General features: G+C 44.2%; 1 pseudogene; it reads right to left on the reverse strand.

Annotated features, from left to right (window-relative positions):
* Positions 1–3,692: 3,692 nt before the first annotated feature.
* LOC126066589 (mitochondrial ubiquitin ligase activator of NFKB 1-like) lies at positions 3,693–4,711 on the reverse strand (annotated as a pseudogene).
* Between the last annotated feature and the right edge of the window lie 17,204 nt (positions 4,712–21,915).

The raw sequence follows: 21,915 nt of genomic DNA on the forward strand, positions 1-21,915 counted from the left end.
AGCCACGGCACCACCAGGGCTCCAAGGCAGAGAAAGGGAGCAGCAGGGTGGGTTTGAACTGTCAGCCTTTCAGTCAGCAGCCAAGTGCTTAGGGGCATCTGCTTAGCTACAGTCACTGACTATGAGTCGCAATCGACTCAATGGCAACAGGTTGGGTTTTTTGGTTTTTCTATCCCTTGAAAGTTCCTGGGTGGCACACGTGGATTGTGGTCTACTAATAACATAAAGGTTGGTGCTTTGAACCCTCCCAGTGGTGCCACAGAAGAAAGGCCTGGCGATCTGGTCTATAAAGATTAAACCAAACCCAGTGCTATTGAGTCAATTCTGACTCATAGCGGCCCTATAGGCCAGAGTAGAACTGCCCCATAGAGTTTCCAAGGAGCACCTGGTGGATTCGAACTGCCGAGCCTTTGGTTAGCAGCCATAGCACTTAACCACTATGCCACCAGGGTTTCCCTATAAAGATTACAGCCCAGAAAACCCTATGGGGCAGTTCTAATCTGTCACATGGGGTCACTGTGAGTCAGAATCCACTCGATGGCAATGGGTTTGATTTTTTTTTTTTTTCTTTCCAGATACGAATCTTTCTCTCAAGCCCAGCCAAAATCATACTTCCTTTAAGGTCAGAAACATTTTTTTAAGTGCTCGTTGGCCCCGCCAGAATCAATGTGTGTTTTGCTTTTATTCATCAATAATTGAAAATTTGGAAAAACCAGGTAACTTTTCTATAACACAGTTCAAGGTCTCTTTTTCAAAGAGTTCATTTTAAAAACTTTGCAATTTGATGGAGATAAACATTGGAAATATTGCTTGGCAAAATCCAATAAATCAACAAAGATTTATTATTATTATTATTTTTACAACTCTCCCTAGATGATGCACGGCTTGATAGAGCAATATTTTTTAGATTGATAGCACTTGGCAGACTTCTCCATAGGGAATATTGTTGACTCATGTACAATGAATAGTTTTTATATTGAAATTCACGTCTAACTTATCTGATGTTTCTATTTGCTCAGGCACTTGAGCAAACATAAAAATGAAAAGTACTGGCACAAATAAAAAGAATATTTTCAATCTGGTATTTTAACTAGAAACACATTATTGCTTTTTAAAATGGAAAAGTCAATTATTTTACATTCACGGCAGAAGCATTCAAGCCACAAGGCACCAAAAAAAAGACATTTAAAAGGAAGAAATAAGCTGACATACGGGAATCTGGCTACGTTTACTCTGTATGTTCTAGCTTAGGAATTTTCTAATTTTGTAAAAAGGCTGTTTTTCTTTCATCGCTTCTCTCCATAGATAAAAGCAGTTTTTGGTCATACTCAGGAAGTTTCCATGTGATATTCGTACCCTTTCAATTCCTCTGTGGTGGCTGGATTTGCAGGGTCTGGCACATACATGTTGCATGATGTGAAGAACAGAGCAAAAGTTATGGCCGTAAAACAAAACGAAACAGAAAGGAAGAGAATGTTACTGTGTTTCTGCCCTCATTACAGTGAAAACAGGAGACACTGTATCATTCGTCAGTGGAGGCCCCAGGGAACTTACTGACGCGTGCTACAACTTACTTTAATATATTTAGTGTAGATGGTGTGAAGTTAGTATGTGCTAGTTCATTCAAGCTTTAAACCCAGGCACAGAGAGTTGCCCTAATGGAGAATCCACACTGCAGGGGTAGTCTGCTATGAGTAATAGAGTGGCTACCTGCCAGACAGGGCGACCACAAACTTTGTTATTTGTATCTTGATCAAACCAAGGCTATGGTCATTAAAAAAAACAAAGCCAACCCATTCCCATCGTGTCGATTCCCACTCCTAGCGACCCTGTAGGACAGAGTAGAACTGCCCCATAAGGTTTCCAAGAAGCGCCTGGTGAATTTGAACTGCTGACCTTTTGGTTAGCAGCTATAGCTCTTAACCGCTATGCCACCAGGGTTTCCAAAGAGAGATGGCACAGTCTGTGTCAAAAGTGTTATTATTGATACAAACGGGGGCCTGTTGATTATATGGTGAATGTTAGGAACAGGCTCTCCTTGTAAAATTTAAGGTATTCAGGATATGAAGATTGACTGTACCCCTCGCATGAAGGTATAAGAACCTGAGAAGCCTTCTAGTCTGTGCCCTTAGGGAAGGCATCTATACTCAACTCCTAAATGGTCCCCAGGGCCCGATTACCCAATAACCAAGGTACACACGGGTCCAGTGGTGCCTTCCTGCCAATCTGCAGTGCACAATTTCACCCGTCCCTCACCATGTCAAAGATGTGGTGAAACCCGTGTGAAACTGCCCACCACAGATGAGCAAGTAAACACAGTTAACCCCTGTGTACCTCGCTCAGTGCAAACCGATGCACACCATGTTTACTGGTTAATCTGCCCCTGAGAGTCCCATTGGTTTAAGAGGATTCTACAGAGCTGACAGAATCTTGCCTCGCGAATGTTCTCATGTCTGCTTCAAGTGAACTTTTCAGGATACCTTTTTTGGTTTGCATTGTGTCCCCCCAAAAATATGCACTGTAAATCCTAACCTCTATGCCTGCGGTTATAACCCATTTGGGAATGTGTTGTCTTTGTTATGCTAACAAGGCAGGATTACTGTAGGGTGTGTCTTGAGTCAATCTCTTAGAAGATAGAAAAGGAGCAGATTAAACAAGCAGAGATGAGGGAAGACAGATGCCCAGCCACGTGGAGATCTCCAAGGAACCAGAAAACAGAAGCTGAAGAGATAAGAACCTGCCCCAAGAACCAAAAGAGAGGAAAGCCTTCCCTTAGAGTCGGCACCCTAAATTCAGACTTCTAGCTTCCTAAACTGTTAGCAAATAAACTTCTGTTTGTGAAATACTTGTGGTAGTTTAGCAATAGCCAGATAACTAAGACAATCCCTTAAAGACAGGGAGCGGGAACTCCTTTGACCTTACACAACAGCTCATAAGGATGGTGCCTTATAAACTATGCCTGCTTGCTAATGAATGGGCAAGACATACCCATATGCGTGGATGGCAGTTTTCTTTCATTATAACCCGGAAACCAAGGGCGTGGGGCGGCAGCTATCCCTCATCTGCCTCAGACTGCCTCCCAGGCTACTGGTACCTACCAAAAAGGTCCCTGGGTGGTGTGAACAGTTTGCGCTGATCACTAACCTAAAGGTTGGCAGTTCGAACCTGCACAGTGGTGCTACAGAAGAAGGGCCTGGCAAACTGCTTCAGTAAAGATTACAACCAAGAAAACCCCATGGAGCAGTTCTATAACACATGGGGTTGCCATGAGTTGGAATGGACTCAACGGCAATGGTTTTTCTTCTTTTTTAAATCTAACCAGACAGTTTGGCACAACCAAAACAAGAACGTAACACATTTGTGATGCAATAAGTTGCTCCTATAAAACAAGACACTTCCGTCAAACCTGCTGTGGAAGTCTCAGAATCCCATGTCTCTGATATCAAATGAGGATGTGACAAGTCCCCACTTTTCACAGCTCTGTTCAGTTCTGACACCAGCTGTCTCTGCAGCACTTCTTTCTCTGGCCCTAGCCACCCAGGTCAGGTAGGTTCCCTCCCTCCTCTCCACCATCCCTCAGTCACACCTGGAGATTGACATCGCCCCCCACCACTGCTTTCTTAAAGGCCTCCAGATAAGAATTCCTGGAAGGGGGATTACTTCTCAGGCCTGACTGTGTAGCTTCAGGACAGTTAGCTATTGTACAAGGGAACCACGCGGGTGATCTCCTGTCTGCAGAAGGGGCATCTCTTGGGCTCTGCAAGGCGCGGTAGTCCACACTCCAAGAAGACGCAGGACTTGAAGTTGCTCAGACACACAATGTGGGCATTCCTTAGACTCTCCCTGTCCTCGGGTGTGGCTCTGCTCTGCAGCTGGGCCTCGAGCTCCCGAAATTCCTCCCGCATCTGCGTGAGGCTCGGCCCTGCTGCTGCTGGCTCTGCCTTTGGAGGATGAAGAAGAGGGTGGAACAGGCAGTCACGCCAGACACCAGAGTCAGGACCTTCCAGAGTTGGACACTCGAGTCCTGCCCCTGCATCAGGCTGTCAGAGTCCTGGCTGCTCAGACAGTACTGCATGCCCTGCTTGGGCGGCTGGAGGCAGATGGTGTTCTTGTCCAGGACCAGTTCACCCACCCTGTGAGGGTGGCCCCAACCTTCAGCATCTCCTCTGTCTCCTGGATGCCTTTGGGCTGCTCACTGCTGACGTGGTGGCTGATGACATCAGCGAAGGCCTGGATTGAGGGGTGAAACTTCTCCTACAAGGTCTCCAGGGCCAGGTCCACCCAGCCAAGGGGCTTCAGCACTCAGACAGCCACGCCCGCACCATCTTCCTGGGGCACCAGGTCAGATGGCACCATGTTGGTTCTCTGGTGATCTTTGAACAGTCATTTCAAAGGTGAGTTGTTCGATTCCATACCATCTCGTGCTCCTGAATTGTTGCTGAATTACTCCCTTGCAATTTTCCACAAACTGATCGTTGAGCACTTCTTTAACAGATTGCACAGCTTCTTCAATAGCAGCATAAGGTGCACATTTTCTCAGAGCTTCCAAAAGAATACCCTTTAGATCTCTACCCAACTGGGTTTTTTTGCTCACTTCAGTTCATGGGAGACCTGGGCCTTCTGCCAGTGTGTGGAGTACAGGACAGTGGTGATGACAGAGCGGTGCCCAGGAGGTGAACTGGCATAGCAAGGGCCACCTTCCGCTCTCCATGCTGGGCCAAGGTCTGCTTGTAGTCGGTGACCCTGAGGTCCGGGCGCATGACCCCTGCCCACCACCTCCCACCACCTGGGGTTGCAAACCGCTTTTTTCTGGCTGACTCGTCTATGCCAAGAAATTTGCAAGACAGCTACCTAGCAACCGAGTGGAAGAGATCCCTATATGTGCCCATTCCAAAGAAAGATGATCCAAAAGAATGTGGAAATTATTGAACAATATCTTTAATATCACATAAAGTTTTGCTGAAGATCATTCAAAAGCAACCGGAGCAGCATATTGACAGGAAAACGCCAGGAATTCCAGCTGCTTCCTGCAGCTACTAATCTCCAGGTTACTCCAGCCTGCTCTGGTCTGCTCTTTCAGCTTTCCAGCAACTGCACAACTGAGTCCCTGAATTAAAGTCCCTCTGCTTTAAGTACCAAGCATAACTTCTATCCTCTTAACTGGACCCTTACTGATAGCGCATACCGGGAGACACGGCTAGAAACAACCTGGAAGAAACCAAATACAGAGCAGAAGCTCAGTGATCAGAGAAAAGAGAGGAGGCTGACAGTGCGTCACTAGGGTTGGTGTCACCCAGCGCGGTAATGCGAGCAGCAATGAAAGCAACAACGTGTACCTGTAGCGTGTGCATAAGCCGTGTGATTCCACGCGTCGCTGTAACTCGGTAATAATGACAGCTCTGACCAGAGCACGTTAGAAGGTTCAAAAAGTAAACTAGCACAGGGTTTTAGGCTTGTAGCTATATTAATACATGTAAGCTTGGCTTACTTAAAAAAAATTTGTTGTTATAACTAACTATAGTGATATTTTTATATAAAACCATTGATCTCTGCTCAAACATGGCACAAAATTTTAAAGACCCCCTCCGACAGTGTCACCCAGTGTGGTCTGCCCCCCAGCCCCCGAGATGCTGGAGGGTGAGTGGGAGGCAGGAATTGGGGGTAGATTTCTAGGGCCAACCAAGTAATTCAGTGGCTGGCTGTCTTTGGCAGGACCCATCATTGTAATGGTTTCCTGTTATCATTTCATGCTGTCTAGCTGAGTGACCTGGCAGAAACCTCACCCGCTATTTAGGATATGGATTTTAACTAGCAAAATATAAGGATTATTCTAGATGAATTCTATGAGCCCGTTTAAGTTGTTTGTTTGTTTGCTTTTAAACTAGTTGACAGTTTTGCTCAAGGCCAATTCAGAAAAGCTATGATGTTTCTTACCATATGCAAAGTGAAGACAAGATTAAGAAAGCAAGAATGATTTGGCCTCGTGGCGCGTGCTGCCTCCTGGACAGGCAACAGAAAGGTTGCTGTCAGATTTGAATAAAGCAAGTTGACCGGGGAAGCAGCACGTGGCAGACGGGGTGCAAAGCACTGTTGCGTAGCAACAGCCATACCACAGAGCACCAGGCTACCTGTCAGCATGATTTATCTTTGAAAAAGTAAGCATTCCAAGAGTGTGGCAGCAAAATAAAGTTATAACTAGAAAGTTAATTAAGTTGCTGGGTTGTTAAAAAATATAGGTGTGGACTGGATTCTTGAACGTGGTACCATGAAAGTAACTGTACATTTGTCTTCCTGTACGTAAAATGGAATGTCTTTTCCTGATACGTTTTACGCAAAGGCACAAAGTCTGTTTGTTTACCGCTTTTCGGACATGCCTTTTATTCTGAGCTTTGGGTGGCAGGTATGTCTCCTTGATCTTAATGTAACTAATATGGGAAGAGACATTGCACTTATTCCTGTGAATTGCTGGGATGTGTGTGCCTCCCAGGCTGTCCTGAGCTTCTGGCAAAACGTCTTTTTTATTGAGATGGGAGGTGAACCAATGTCAAAGCCATAGACCCTGAGCAGGTAAAGATGATGGTATTAGAAACTGAAGAGATCCGGACCCTGAAACACCTCATTTGCAATTAGCATGAGGGTAGCTCAGCTGCCTCAGCTCAGGCTGTCAGTCAGTATGAAAGAGGCAGCATTGGTTGTGTAATGAACACCCATGACAGTGACAGCATCTTGGACATTTGTCAATTGAAAAAGAAATCACTGCAGCGTGGGTCCGCTTTATTTTGTGGTTCCTGACATAAGGGCTTCAAACTGGACTTTCAGGGTCATGTATGAGCGAGGTTATGACCGAACTGCCACTCGTTATCAGCTTGCACCACCTCCTGAGCCAACCTGTCCATAAACCACGGTTGGGCCTTTTTCTTCACCATCAGTTGCCCACATGGCCACAGGTCTGAGCTGAGAGAATGACGTGGTGGTTGATAAGGGAGTCTCAGCTTACTTACACCCTGTGCTCTTGCTTCTTTTTTGATCCCAGACATCCTATTTTCAGAGCCCTGGTGGCACAATGGTTAAGAACCCACAAGCTGTTCCTTGGAAACCCTATGGGGCAGCTCTACTCTGTCCCGTAGGGTCACTATGAGTTGGAATCGGCTGAACGGCAATGGACAGGTATCCCATTTTTAGCTTATGATGAGTTGCAGCTGGGCCCACTTGACATTATGACTTGGTGAGTCTGATAGAACCAAGCTCATCGTGAGCAGTGGCGTGATTGCTTGCTGCCCATGGTCCAGCATTCCGTCTCTGCTAGAGTTCAGTAGCAAACCAGAAGTTGTTTTTCAAAAGGCATAGAACTCTTTACTGCAAATGGCATGGCCTTGCTCTGGATCCCTAGGGTCTGTGTTGCCATTCTCACTGGGGCTTCCTACATATCCAGGTTGCATCTTTTCCAGCTGCCAACGTCTTTAACATCATAGGGCCTGCTGGTTCACAGGGCCCAAGTGACAGGGCACACTTTTGCCCAAGGCCAGTCCCGAAAAACTATTATGTTCCTTATCATATGCTAAGTGAGGAGAGGATTAAGAAAGCGAGAATGATTGGGGATTACGGGATACAGTATTTCCTAGACAGGTAACAGAGAGGTTCTGTACAGTTCCTGCCAGCTTCCAATGAGATGTGGCACAAAGCACTGTGGCATAGTAATGGCCATGTCACAAAGTACCAGGCTACCTGTCAGCATGATTAGTCTTTGAAAAAGTGACCATTCTAAAAATGTGGCATCAGAATAAAGTTATAACCAGGAAGCTAATGAAGTTGCTGGGATGGTATAAAAGTAGCAGCTAGCTTGTACTTGGACCACCACGGCCTGGCCCTACTGCAGAGCTCTTCCTTTCCTTGTATCCCACTCAAGGCTGGTAGTCTTTTGTAGGGACCTATCTATGGATATAGAATATCCCATGGACTGCCAAAAGAACAAACAAACTTGTCTTAGAAGAAGTGCAGCCAGAATGCTCCTTAGAAGCAAGGATGGCGAGACTGCATCTTACATACTTTGCACATGTTGTCAGGAGGGATGAGTCCCTAGAGAAGGACATCATGCCTGGCAGAGTACAGGGTCAGTGGAGAAGAGGAAGACCCTCAACGAGATGGATTGACACAGTGGCTGCAACAATGAGCTCAAGCATAACAAGGATTGTAAGGATGGCCCAGGACCAGGCAGTGTTTTGTTCTGTTGTGCATAGGGTCGCTATGAGTCGGAATCGACTCAACGGCACCTAACAACAACGAACGACATCTATGGAAAACAGCACCTACGGTGATTAGTGTTAAATTGCTGAATGATCTCTCACAGCTGCAACCAACAGGGTTAAACTGTCCCTCCTCCTCCCATTTCACCCAGCGTCTGTGGGCTCCCGATGGGGCATTCTGTGTAGCAGCTCAAGGCCGTCTTACTGCTTCTCTGCTCAAGGCTGCTTCAGTCCCCACTGCCCCTCCCCCAATTTGGACACGAGCGATAAGCCACAAAGCTGTCCTTAGATAAACTCATTGTATCATACCCCCAACAAACACATGCCCCCTAGCCGCCATATTGCACTCCTTGCTGCACCTCCAAACATGTTAATTAGTCCCTGGCATTGCCCCCTACTCCCAGAAACTTCATGAATTATGCATAAGTTCCCTATCCTGAACCCTATAACTACCCTGGAATCCCCAACCTTGGGGACCTTGATTTGGGACTTAGTCTCCGAGCTCCTTGCTTGACCGGCTTGCAATAAAGTCCACTTTCTCTTTCTCAAAGGCCTGGTGTCTCTCAGTTGACTCGAGGGGTTGCACCAGGCAGGACCTGCCATCATCGGGTTACACAGCTGGCGATAGAAATGTCGATGGTCAATAGAAACTGCTCATTAGTACCCCTCCTCAAGCGGCCCCCAGGGCATGTGCCTACCTGCCATGCCTTAGTTACACCTCTGGTCTTTTGCATCCCCTGGTAGATGGGCTGGTGCAGTATTTCCAGGTGTGGAGTATGCTGCCTTCAGCAAGTGAAGGCATTGAGCTTCCTACTTCAAGCTCGAAGACGTAAGCTGTAGCAATTTATCTTTTACTTTAAAGAGGATGTCCTGTCATGCCCCTCACCACCAGACCCTAAAGTTTTTACTGATGTAGCCCCCTGAATCTTCATAAGGTTTATCTTCCACCCTCTGGAGTATATGAGTCTTACCAAGGCCTCCGGCATGCTAGACTTCTCACTCACCCAGCTGGATTAGCATAATGTCATATACACAGTGAATCAATGTGATGTCTGTGGGATGTCCAGACGGCCCACGTCTCATATTAAGACTGATGGCTGGAGAGTTAACATAACTCTGGAGTAAACTGTAAATGTATAGTATTGCCTGTTCCATGTGAATACAAACTATTTCTGGTCCTCTTTTCTGACTGGAATAGAAAAGAACGCATTTGCCAAATCATTCACTGCATATTACTTACCTGTTAACCTGCTCTAGCAAAGACACCATATCTGTCCCAGCAGGTGCAATTCGGGCTACTGTCTGGTTGAGTTTTCAGTTGTCCACCGTCATCCTCTGGAATCCATCTGGTTTCTGCAAGGAAGTAAATGAAGATATGATGGGGACCACCACCCTGCATCCTTTAGATCCTTAATGGTGACATTAGTTTCTACCATTTCCCCACTCCTGGGATGTCATGTTTTTTATTTACTATCTTGGCCAGGGGGTGAAGAGCGGGGAATTTCAGAGGCTTTTACTTGACTTCCCCACCATGCTATTCCTTATTCCCTGGCAATCTTATTTATACATTCAGGAAACAAGTGAACGATCACTTGGTGGGCCCTCAGGCCCAGTGGACTCCATCTGTTATCAAGCCCCCATCTCCCCCCCTGTCTCTGGGTATCAATGTCAACTCAGACCCTGTGTCTAATAACCCCTTCTGTCTAACCAGGGGAAAGGACACAGCCTGTAAAGAGTTCTCTGCCAGGAATGCTTCACACAAACAAATAAAAAATAAACCAGTTATCACAAACCATGAATATATAGTAAATATTGAAACAGTGGTCCTGACAACTATGGCTGTGGGAACCAGAGGGAGAATATTGGAGCTGAAGACCCTTATCCTAAAATCTATATACCCAAACCAGACCAGTTGCTGTCGAGTTGATTCTGACTCATGGCAACCCATGTGTGTCAGGGTGGATCTGTTCTCCACAGGGTTTTGATGGCTGATTTTTCTAAAGCAGATCACTAGGCCTTTCTTTCAAGGCGCCTCTGGTGGACTCAAATCTCCAACTTTTGGTTTAGCAGCCAAACGTGTTAACCATTTATTTACATTGCCCAGAGATTCCAAAATCTATAGAAAAAAACCCCAACCAAACCTGTTACCGTTGAGTCGATTCTGACTCATAGCGACCGTATAGGACAGAGTAGAACTGCCCCATAGGGTTTCCAAGGAGCAGCTGGTGGATTTGAACTGCTGACCTTTTGGTTAACAGCTGAGCTCTTAACCACTGTGTCACCAGGGCTGCACTGCACCAGCAGGGCTCTAAAATCTCTAGACATGTAGCCCATTCTTGTGTATTCTTTGGTGATTTACATATAAGAAGGGATCTGCTAATAATCAAAAGGAATGCATCGTTACTTTTATTTCTGAAATAAATATTCCCACTTCCCAAAAAGAATCTGAGACATTTTCATCAAAACAAAACAGCCATTAGAGCTTAATGACATGGAATTGACGAGCACAGATCCAAGGGAAACAGGGATGTGAGCAAATGACAAGAAGGCATTGGCACCATCTGACTTTCATCCTCAGCTGTGTGTTGCCCTTGAGAGTCTTAACAGGTATTTCTGTCTCAGTTACAGAGCTTTTCAATACTTGTTTGGCTCTCAGTTAAATGGATTCCCTGAAAGTGGAATATATGCTAATGCGCACTGTTCTAATTGTTTCAAGTAAAGCAAACTAGCAATACTGTGTGCCAAGCTGGTTTCTGTTCTGTAATTATAAATATCGACATGTTTCTTCAAAATGTATTCATCACATATGCTACTTTTCTGGAAGACTGCAGTAGTGGATCATTTTTTGGCAATGGCAGCAATAGCATTTTCTAATCCTTCTATGGTTAGCTACTTCTTGTTGGTATCTATTAGCAGTCTTTGTAGACATGTGTGTACACAATACACATTTTCAGATCCATATGCTGAATAAAAGACGCATGTCTACTTGCAAATAAAACAACAACAAAAAAAGCCAAACCTGCTGCTGTCGAGTCGATGCTGGCTCATAGTGACCCTATAGGACAGAGTAGTACTGCCTCAAAGGGTTTCCAAGGAGCGGCTGGTGGATTCGAACAGCCAACTTTTTTGGTTAGTAGCCAAGCTCTTAACCACTGTGCCACCAGGGCTCCATTTGCAAATTGGCTGCTTTAAAACTTTTAGGGCTCTAAGCTCTGATTTCAGGTGAGCAGACACGCAGTCCAGCAAGAGCTGGTTCTGTTGCCTTTCTCTTTTCCAGTAACGAGGATCCTTGGCATTCAAAGGAACACTGAAGGCCTTCTAGGGATCAGAAGGTTCCAAACCTGACATCAGGTTTATCAGCCTCACCTGGGAAGCTTATCGGCCTTCGTCTCAGCCCAGTAAATCAGAATCTCTGGAAAACCGGGCTGAACAGTGTCAGCCAGGTTTGGTAATCATTCATCTGATTGATTTTGTTAAGTCTTCATATTTTAGAGTCAGGAGCAGTTGGGTCCTGTTAAGGCCTGTTGCCTCTACCCCGGGACGTTGAGTTGGCACTGAATGCCCCTACCTGGGCAGATCAGATTCACAGGCTTTATCTGAAGGACCATGGTGTCCTGCGCAGCCTGCACTGTGCTGTGCTCAGAGCCATACTGTGATACCTTTGGGACCAAATGAATGAATACATTTGAATTTCAGATTTGTGTTTCTAGACAAAGAAGGAAAAATTAAGCGCCATTCAAAAGAAAAGGACAAGGGACCTTATTTCCCTCCTGATACCTACATTAAAAAAAAAAAAAAAAAACCCGTTGCCGACTCATAGGGACCCCATAGGTCAGAGTAGAACTGCCCCATAGAGTTTCCAAGGAGGACCTGGTGGATTTGAACTGCCGACCTTTTGGTTAACAGCTGTAGCAGTTAACCACTACACCACCAGGGTTTCCATACCTATATACTGGTACTTTTTAAAAATTACGCGAGATCAGAGCAAGAACTGTGTAATTATTTAAGAGCACGCACAGGGTTTCTCACCCGTGTGCAGGAGTTAGAAAGGTCTTCATTGCTGTTTGCTGGAATCAGGGCCGCAGGAAAGCCACACAGACATAATTCACTGGAGCGTGTTTACAAAATGTACTGAAGCATAATTTCTGCCTTCAAATTGCTTTTGATGACGAATTATGCTGAAATTTGCATTCGCCCCAGACCCCGAACAGACGCCAGGTGCCACCATGGCCCAGTGTGGCGCCTGGGACAGTATGAACAAGGAAGTGTGGATTTCAGCTGGGTCTGCCCTTCTCTGGCCACGTGACTAATATTCCTCTGCATCTTCTCTCTGGCCCCCCCATCTGTGTGTGCAATGTGGGGGCTTCCACAGAGAATGACGCTCACCCTTAGGCTTGGAGAGAAGGATCCTTTCCCTGTCGTTGGGTGGGAGGACGAAGCTGTGGGGGAGGCAGGGCCAGCATCCAATGACTGAGGTTGTGTGTGTGCTTGTGCAGAGGTTGTCCTTCTGTGATTGTGGAGATCTGAGAGGTCCTGAGAGGCTCAGAGACTAATACATCATATCTTTATGACAAGGTGCTTGGTGCCATCTGTCTTTCTGTTTAGCTTAATATCGTGTCCAATCACTAAGTAACTGTACTCAGAGTTGCCTTTCTGTGTAGAGAGATCGTAAAGCTGATGTGTTCTATTTAGTGTAAGTTTGGGGGACACTGAGGAGGCAGTCCACCTTTCCCATATTCTCTTCCTCTAACCCTGTTCACTCGTGTCTGAGCTTCCAACATACAACATCATATTTAGCGTAACATTCTGTCTGCAAATAAAACGCAAATATCCCTTGAGAAGCATAACACCTCAAAGTAAGTCAGTCATTAGCAATATCACATTTGCCTAGGACTTTATAGTTTAAAAGTCACCTTCATACGTTTACGCTGTGAGCGTAAATCACAGCAACTCCAAGGTGATAGAGGAAACTGTGCCACACATTTGCTAAATGTACACAGAACTCACTTAAACGTATACAAAGTCTCTCCTTTAATTTATAAACATTATCTCGGGCAATCCTTCCAACGTGTCTGCAAGGTAGTTATTATTATTTCCATGCTCCAGGTGAGGAAACAGAGGAACCAAGATTAAACGACACGTGGTTGGTCATCAGAGAACTTAAGCCCAAGCCCTTCTGGAGGGCAGAGTTTAGTAACTTGGACGCGGAGGGAACACACCTGCAAGGGAGAGGGGATGCTAACAAGGGAACAGAAGGGGCTGCTGACTGGCTCCCTGCATTTTTGGTCCTTTTGGCTTTCTGTTGTTTATGAAAAGAAGCCAGTTGGGGCTGTGCCCTTGAAGGACTGCTTTCCCAGGTCTGGCCACCTATCTTTTACTTAACACATCAGGAGATTGTTAGGAACATTGAAGACAAGTTCATCCTATTCATTATTTTGGAGTCCTGGTAGCACAGTGGTTAAGAGCTTGGCTATTAACTGAAAAGGTGGGCAGTTTGAATTCACCAGGTGCTCCTTGGAACCCTATTGGGCAGTTCTGCTCTGTCCTGTGGGGTTGCTATTAGTTGGACTCAACTCAATGGCAGTGGTTTTTTTTTCTTTAATTGCTTATTTCAAAAAACCAAAAGCCCGTTGCCATTGAGTCGACTCTGACTTGTAGTGACCTTGTGGGACAGAGTAGAACTGCCCCGTAGAGTTTCCAAGGAGCAGCTGGTGGATTCGAACTGCTGACCTTTTGTTTGGCAGCCATAGCATTTAACCACTATGCCACCAGGGTTTCCTATTTCAGAAAGGGTAGGCCTTTTTCTCACTCTGTCAATATAAAATATTATGATCCAGATCAGGAGAACCTGGGCTCATGGTTCGTGTTCGCTGGCACAGCCCAGGGAGGCTGCCTCCTTCTTGGGCTAGGAGACTCTAGGGTCCCCCGGAAAGAGAGGAAGCTCTTCTTTCTGCACCATGGCTGTGGCTTGACAGAAAGAAGGGCCACAGTTGGCCTGAGCCATAAGCTCTTGGAAGTCTTGATGTGCATATGCTTTGTGTGCACGATACCCTTGTCCCTGGGCTTAACCAAGCTGCACATTAAAATGGGGAATATTGAACTCCTGTAAATTACTGACAATTATCCAGTCTGAATAAATACCAATAGTGAAAGCCATGTTTGGCAGGGGCTTCCAGGTCCATGGTGCAGCATTTAACGATCACGCAGCCCTATGGTTCTAGCCCACACATTTGGCTCTTCCGGTAAATGACCTGGGCATCATCCCGGTGACACGTGCACCAGGTAACAGAGGCTGGCTGCACTGAAGCTGGAAAGGTGGGAGGTGACCCAGTGAACCTTCAGGTGTCCTTGATCTTTTGGTACCATTCTTTACTTTGAGCGCTTGCGATTCAAATTGAATTGGTGGTAAGGGCTAGAGTTATTAAAAAGAAAAAAAAAGAGTCATTAGTAATAGAAATATTGGACTCGTATGGCCCCAGAAAAAAAAAAAACCGAGCTTGTTTAGGAAGTCATGTTTGCGATTTTCTGCAATTAAAATTATTAGCAGCAATGCTGGTATCAACTGTGAGGGTCGTCTGTTTTCAAGCGGGGCTGCAAGAATGAACCGAGAATTTGCCTTCTGCCCACCAGAGGGGGATAAACACTAAAAACTGCCTCTGAAGCACAACTGAGCTGGCTCCCATGTAGCGAACCTGACCGAGACTTCAGCAAGCTGTATGTCAGAATTCTGCAGCAAAGCCATCCTTATATTAAAAAAAAAAGAAAAGAATTCTTCTTTAGTGTATTCAGCGAGTCACAATGAATTCTAAATCATTTTTCTGACTTAAAAATAAATATGCCTGGTAGAAAAATTAAAAAGTACCCTAAAATACGAACGCCTATACTGTCTCCATCTAGAGCCCACCGCTGCTAATGTTAGGTTTAACCATACAGAGTTGCCAAGAGCTGAACATTTCTGGACAATAAAAACCACGGTTTCACATAGTTTAACTTAATATTTTGGTATCTATCTTTATATTTTTATGCATATGTAGTGAGAAAAATTTGCTGTTTCACTTGATATTATGTAACTAAAACCAATTGCCATTGAGGAGACCGTACCTTACGGTGGCCCCATGTGTGTCCGCGTAGAGCTGTGCTCCATCGGGTTTTCAGCGGCTGAGTTTTCAGAAGTGGGTTGTCAGCTTTTCTACTGCGACGCCTCTGGGTAGACTCGAGTCTCCAACCTTTTGGTGAGCAGCTGAGTGTCTTACCTGTTTCCACCACCCAGGGACTTCTAATATTATATAGAGACCGTGAAGTAAACATTTGTGTATTACCATGTCATTTGTTAATTTGTTGTAGGCTTTGCATATTGTGTGTTTAATAATTAAAGAGTATTGTCAAAATTTTGGAGCCCTTGTGGTGCAGGGAAACCCTGGTGGAGTAGCGGTTAAGTGCTACGGCTGCTAACCAAGAGGCTGGCAGTTCGAATCTGCCAGGCACTCCTTGGAAAGTCTATAGGGCAGTTCTACTCTGTTCTGAAGGGTCGCTATGAGTCGGAATTGACTCGACGGTAGTGGGTTTTTGTAACGGTGGTTAAAGAGCTGGGCTGCTGACTGGAAGGTCGGCAGCTCTAATCCACCAGCCACCTGCTTGGAAACCGTATAGGGCAGTTCTCTATCCTCTAGGGTCACTATGAAAAAAAAAAAAAAAAGAATCTGAATCAACTCAATGGCAATGATTTTTTTTTTTGGGGGGGCGGTGAGTTTATTGTCCAAGTTTTGGAAAATAGTTTTCAAGGAAATGAATTCTCAGTCAAAATTTTATCTGAAACTGCCCAGCTTCCTCATCTGTAACTTTTTTTTTTTTTTGCTTAAGAGCAATAAAAAAAGGCAAGAGTCAGCTGGTATTGATGGAGCGACCACTCTTGAACAGTTAATCAGCGCTTGGGACAGAGAATAAAGACCAACGGGTCCTAATCGCAAGGGGTTTGTAATCTGCTTGGAGAGATGAGACTAACAGTGCTTTGGGAATGAATGAAATTGAAATGGGCAGCATACCAGTGAAGGGGGCTAGTATCCCATATCCATTCTGAGGCTCAGACAAGAAAGGAAGCAGCACTAGGAGAAATATTTCATCAGGGTTCCTGCGGGAAGCAAAGCTTAGAAGGCAGTTCTAAGAAAGTGGGACCAGGTCTAACTTTCTCATTACAGGCCGCATCCGAATTACAAACATCCGATTTACAGACAACTCGTATTAATAACGGACTGCCATAAAGCCTATTATGTTAAAAATGTGAGTTAGATACATACAATGGTTTGGAATGACAAATGCACCACTTTGTGAAGCTCATGAAAACACTGAATGACTTTGTAGTATTTCTTAATTGTCTTATATGTATAAAAAGGTAAAATATATCCTACATACTAAGACAAACATTTGACTAACTCACGCTAACTAAGAACTGTAAGTACCTGTTCCTAGGTACCTACAAATTCAACTTAAAGACAGACTTAGGACGGGAACTGGTTTGTAACTGGGGACTGCCTGTACTGTGTCCCCAGGGTCCAAGCAAGGCCTGGAACACAGCTGGCTCTTAAGACACGTCAGCTCCTCAGCTCTGTGTACACAAAGACGGTGCTTCTGGCCCCAGGACGAAGGCCATGTCATCAGAGCTACTTTTTGAGTAGCAGAAGAGCCATGTACTCTTTTATGGAGTTTCCTACTGCCTTTTATTAGAGGGATTGAACTTTTAACCCTGGCTTCATAAGTATGGAATGAGCTTATCTATCATAGATGATAAATCAAATATGCTCAGCAGCAGGGTACCGTGTCTGACAACAAGGATGAAGCTGTGTAAAATATAAGGACACACACGCACACATCTCATTTTTGTTGTTGTTGTTGTAAAATCCAGAATAAAAACAAATAAGAGGCCCTTTTGAGACTGGGAAGTACTACGGTTTAGTGATTTTTTTCCCTCTGTATTTTCTTTTAAAAATTTAACTCAAAACCCTGCTCTGAATAAAATGGAAAAGTTAGAGTGAAAATCACAATGCAGAGTCAGCTAGATATTTAAAATGCCTTACAAGTTTTGAAACTATCTTCTAGCTTTAATTTTTTCATGCTATGTATATGGTCAGTACTGGCTTTAGGCATTTCTCCGCTTACATTGGAAACCTCTTGCCGGGCAGAACATCATGGAATGTTACTAGGGCCACCATTTCACTCAGCACAGGAGTCGTATGGACTCAGTTCCTCACCATGAGCCTGGGGCCTAGGCGAAGAACTGATATTTGATGCGTTTACATTTTGTGACCAGGTAGCCATGTGTCCTAGATTTAAGAGCCATACAAAACACCTAAAACCAAACCAAACCCACTGTTGTCGAGTTGATTCTGACTCATAGCAACTCCATAGGGTTTCCAAGGTTGAGGATCCCTGGTTGCACAGTGGTTAAGAGCACCGCTGTTAACCAAAGGGTCAGCAGTTCAAATCCACCAGGCACTCCTTGGAAAGCCTATGGGGGCAGTTCCACTCAGTCCTATAGGGTTCGACTACCCGTCAGAATCAACTCGAAGGCAATGGGTTTTTTTTCTTTTTTTTCCCCCTAATCTTTACAGAAGCAGACTGTCACATCTTTCTTCTGTGGAGAGGCTGGTGGGTTTGACATGCTGGCCTTTTGGTTAGCAGCGAAGCGCTTTAACCACTGCACCACCAGGGTTCCTAGCCAGGCCTATCCAAGATATAAAATCACTTAACAGGTTCCTGTATTGTGGGCACGTGAAACTCTAAAGCAGTTTAAACATCTAAACATTAGTGTCAACCACGACCTTAGCAATCACAGTGTCTACCAGATTAAATGTTAACCAATTACGGTCAGAGTAGAAAGCAGGAACCCACTGAAACTTCCTGAAATGTTAATGAGGCTGACTGTTTCAGGAGGGATGCTGCTTTAAGAGTTGGGTTCCTGTGTGGAAGTGGCTACTAATCAGCTCTAAGTCCCTTGGAGAGGTGGCTTCTCATTTCTGGCCTTACTTTCCTTATCTGCAAAATGGGTAGGTTGAACTAAGACCCTTTCTTGCTCTGAAACCATGTGTTTCCCGTGGAATAGCTTGTTCAATACACTTTAGGTGTGTGAACGATTCTGAGACTATCTGTGTCTATTAACCCTGAAAAAAAAAAAAAAGACAGGTTTCTGGTTGAAGAAAAACACATGCTTTCTATTTATTTTCATCTACCCTCCTATAGAGTCTCCGTGAATCAGAATCAACTTAATCGGTGCCTAACAACCACAAAACATACTTCTACCCCAAAATAGTGCCACTTAAAAATCAATCAATTTTTTAACATTTTGTAACATTGACTTAAAAATAACTAATGATTTCCTGCTTGTCAGATTGGTTTTAATAAATACCACTGAGAACATCCTGCCTGCATCCATCTTGGCTGTATCATATCTTGTTATTTAAAAAAAAAAAAAAATCCCTGACTGAGTTTGATGGGGTGGCTGGTGTGAGTCATTTTAGGGTTGAGATGACGGTGGGACATTCCAGTTAGAATGCAGAGAAGACAGTGGTAAGTAGGAAATAGGGAGTTTACATTTTATTTGGATTAAATGTTTGAAAACAGGTCTTTTCCAACAGCCAATACACTGTGATCGAGGGAAATCCAATGCTACTGCTAAGCCAGAGTCTGGTGCTTTTGTGTTGCCTACCCACGGGGGCAGGGGTTCTTCGTCGGCCTGAGGGAGAGAGAGGCACGCAGAGTTCTTCATTTTATGTCCATTCATTGGAATAATGCCACGCTTCTCAGACCAAGGAGCTACGGCTAGACTTCATGGTCTTGACCTGAGGATCGTGGTGTGCTTGGGGGGCTGGGGTGGGGATGAGGGGGTGTAGATATATACGGGCAGACTTCCGCAGATGACAGTTGTCTCAGAATCTTATTACATCTATTTCTGCTCTTTCCAAGCTTACACTGCAGTTTTAATTTTTGTCCTGGTGATTTTTCTTCTTCAGGCTTTACCTGAGTGGACAAGCATGAAATGAATTTCTCACTGCATTTTACTGATGTCAAGGATTCTCGTGGTTGTCTGTCACTGATTAGTAACAGTCCTCACTCTGAGGACCCGTAGGGGATGTTCCCTGCACCAGCCAGGCTCCCTTCATCCCCCCAGCTGTCCTGACTGTTGTATGCTGACTGTTGGCTGCTGAGTCCTTCCCCAGGAATTGTTCTGGGCCAGAGAGCCAACCCCTCCGCAGAGCAGTCCACGTCAATGACTGGTCAACTTGAGGGTACAAAAGCTTGGCACTCTTGTCTCAAATTTAGACAACTTTGAAGGGTCTTCCTGGCTCCAGAGCTTCCCTTATAATCAACTGAGTCCTCGGTTGCTTCGCATTTGGTGTTTGCTCAGTTGCTATAGCCTTTGAATTCGGCAAAGTGGCAGGATACAAGATCAACACACAAAACCCAGGTGTTTCTAAACATGGACAATGAACAATCTGACAAAGAAACAATTTCATTTGTAATAGCAGCTAAAAAGAGTAAAAGACCTAGGAATAAATTTAGTCAGGGTAATGAAACATTTGTACATTGAACATTATTCATTCATTTATTATTAAATGACATTTAAAATGATCTAAATAAATGGAAAGACATTCTGTGTGCATGGACTGAAGACTTAGTATTGTTAGGAATCAATACAACTCAAGGTGATCTAGAGATTCAACTCCATCCCTATGAAAATTTCAGCAGCATTTTTTTTTTTTTAAGAAATGGAAAAGCTAATCTTAAAATTCATATGGAATAGAAACAGGTCCCAAGCAGCAAAAACAATCTTGAAAAAGTAAAACAAAGAGACTCACACTTCCCATTTTCAAAATTTACTATATATATATATATATATTTTTTAGTAAATTAAAAAAAAAAGTAAAATTTACTATAAAGCTACAATAATCAAAATAGCCTGGCACTGGCATAAGAACAGACGTATAGACCCGTGGAATAGAATTGAGAGTCCAGAAATAAACCTGTACATCTATAGTCAACTAATTTTCAACAAGGGCACCAAGTCCATTCAATAGGGAAAGAACAGTCTCTTCAACAAATGGTCCTGGAACAAGTGGATCTCCACAAGCAAAAAAAATGAAGTGGGACCCATACTTCACAATCTGTTGCTGTCATGTCGGTTCTGACTCATAATGACCCTATAGGACAGAGGGGAACTGCCTCATAGAGTTTCCAAGGAGTGCCTGGTGGATTCGAACTGCCGACCTTTTGGTTAGCAGCTGTGGCACTTAACCACTACGCCACCAGTGTTTCCACATCTCACAGCATACATGAAAATAAACTCACAATGGATCAGTGACTTAAATATAAGAACTAAAACCATAAAATTCATAGAAGTAAACATAAGGGTAAAGCTTCAGGACAGATACAGAGCAAAACAAAAATGCCGTTTTAACTGTTTTTAAGTATACAATTCAGTGGCGTTCATTACATTCGCCATGTTGTGCAAATATCCCAGCTATATATTTCTGAAAGCTTTTCATCACCTTAAACAAAAACTCAATACCCATTAAGTAATGTCTCCGCATTGTCCCCTGCCTCTAGGCCCTGGTGACCGCCAAGAAAATTTTGTCTCTATGCATTTGCCTATTGTAGATATTTCCGGTAAGTGGGATCATATAATATTTGTCCTTTTCTGTATGGCATTCACTAAGCATGTTTTCAGGAGCTTCATTTCTCTTTATGGTGAATACTGTTTCCCTATACATATATTTATATGCCACAATTTATCATTCACCTGTTGATGGATACTTGGGTTGTTTCTACCTTTTGGCTATTATGAAAAGTGCTTCAATATACATTGTTGCTTTTGACAACAGATTCTTAGGCATCGCACCAAAGGCAGGAGTAACAAATAAAAAAACAGACAGATTGGACTTCATCAAAATTAAAACCTTTCGTGCATCAAAGGATTTTATCAAGAAAGTGACGACATGATCTACAGAATGGGAGAAACTATTTGGGAATAATATCTCTAATAAAAGTGTTGAATATCGAGAATGCATAAAGAACTCCTGCAATACAACAGCAAAAAGACAATCTACCAAATTAAAAAATGGGAAAAGACTTGGCTAGACGTTTCTTCAAAAAAGATACACAGTGGTCAATAAATACATGAAAAGACGCTTGATGTCATTAGCCGTTAGGAAACTGCAAACCACAAGGATCAACGATGCCTCACACACACTGGTAACCACTAACCTGCTTTCCATCTCTATGGCTTTGCCTCTTCTGGATATTTCATATGAATGGAATTGTATAATACATATCCTTTTGTGTCTAGCTTCTTTCACTTGTTGTTGCTGTTGTTAGGTGCCGTTGAGTCGGTTCTGACTCATAGCGACCCTGTGCACAACAGAACGAAACACTGCCCGGTCCTGCGCCATCCTTACAATCGTTGTTATGCTTGAGCTCATTGCTGCAGCCACTGTGTCAGTCCACCTCATTGGGGGTCTTCCTCTTTTCCGCTGACCCTGTACTCTGCCAAGCATGATGTCCTTCTCCAGGGACTCATCCCTCCTGACAACATGTCCACTTAGTGGAATGTTTTCAAGGTTCATTCGTATTCTAGCATGTATCAGAACTTCAGTCCTTTTTTTATGGCTGAATACTATCCCAC

This window comes from Elephas maximus, chromosome 23 (genome assembly GCF_024166365.1).
Source record: "Elephas maximus indicus isolate mEleMax1 chromosome 23, mEleMax1 primary haplotype, whole genome shotgun sequence".
In the NCBI taxonomy this organism is placed as follows: Eukaryota; Metazoa; Chordata; class Mammalia; order Proboscidea; family Elephantidae; genus Elephas; species Elephas maximus.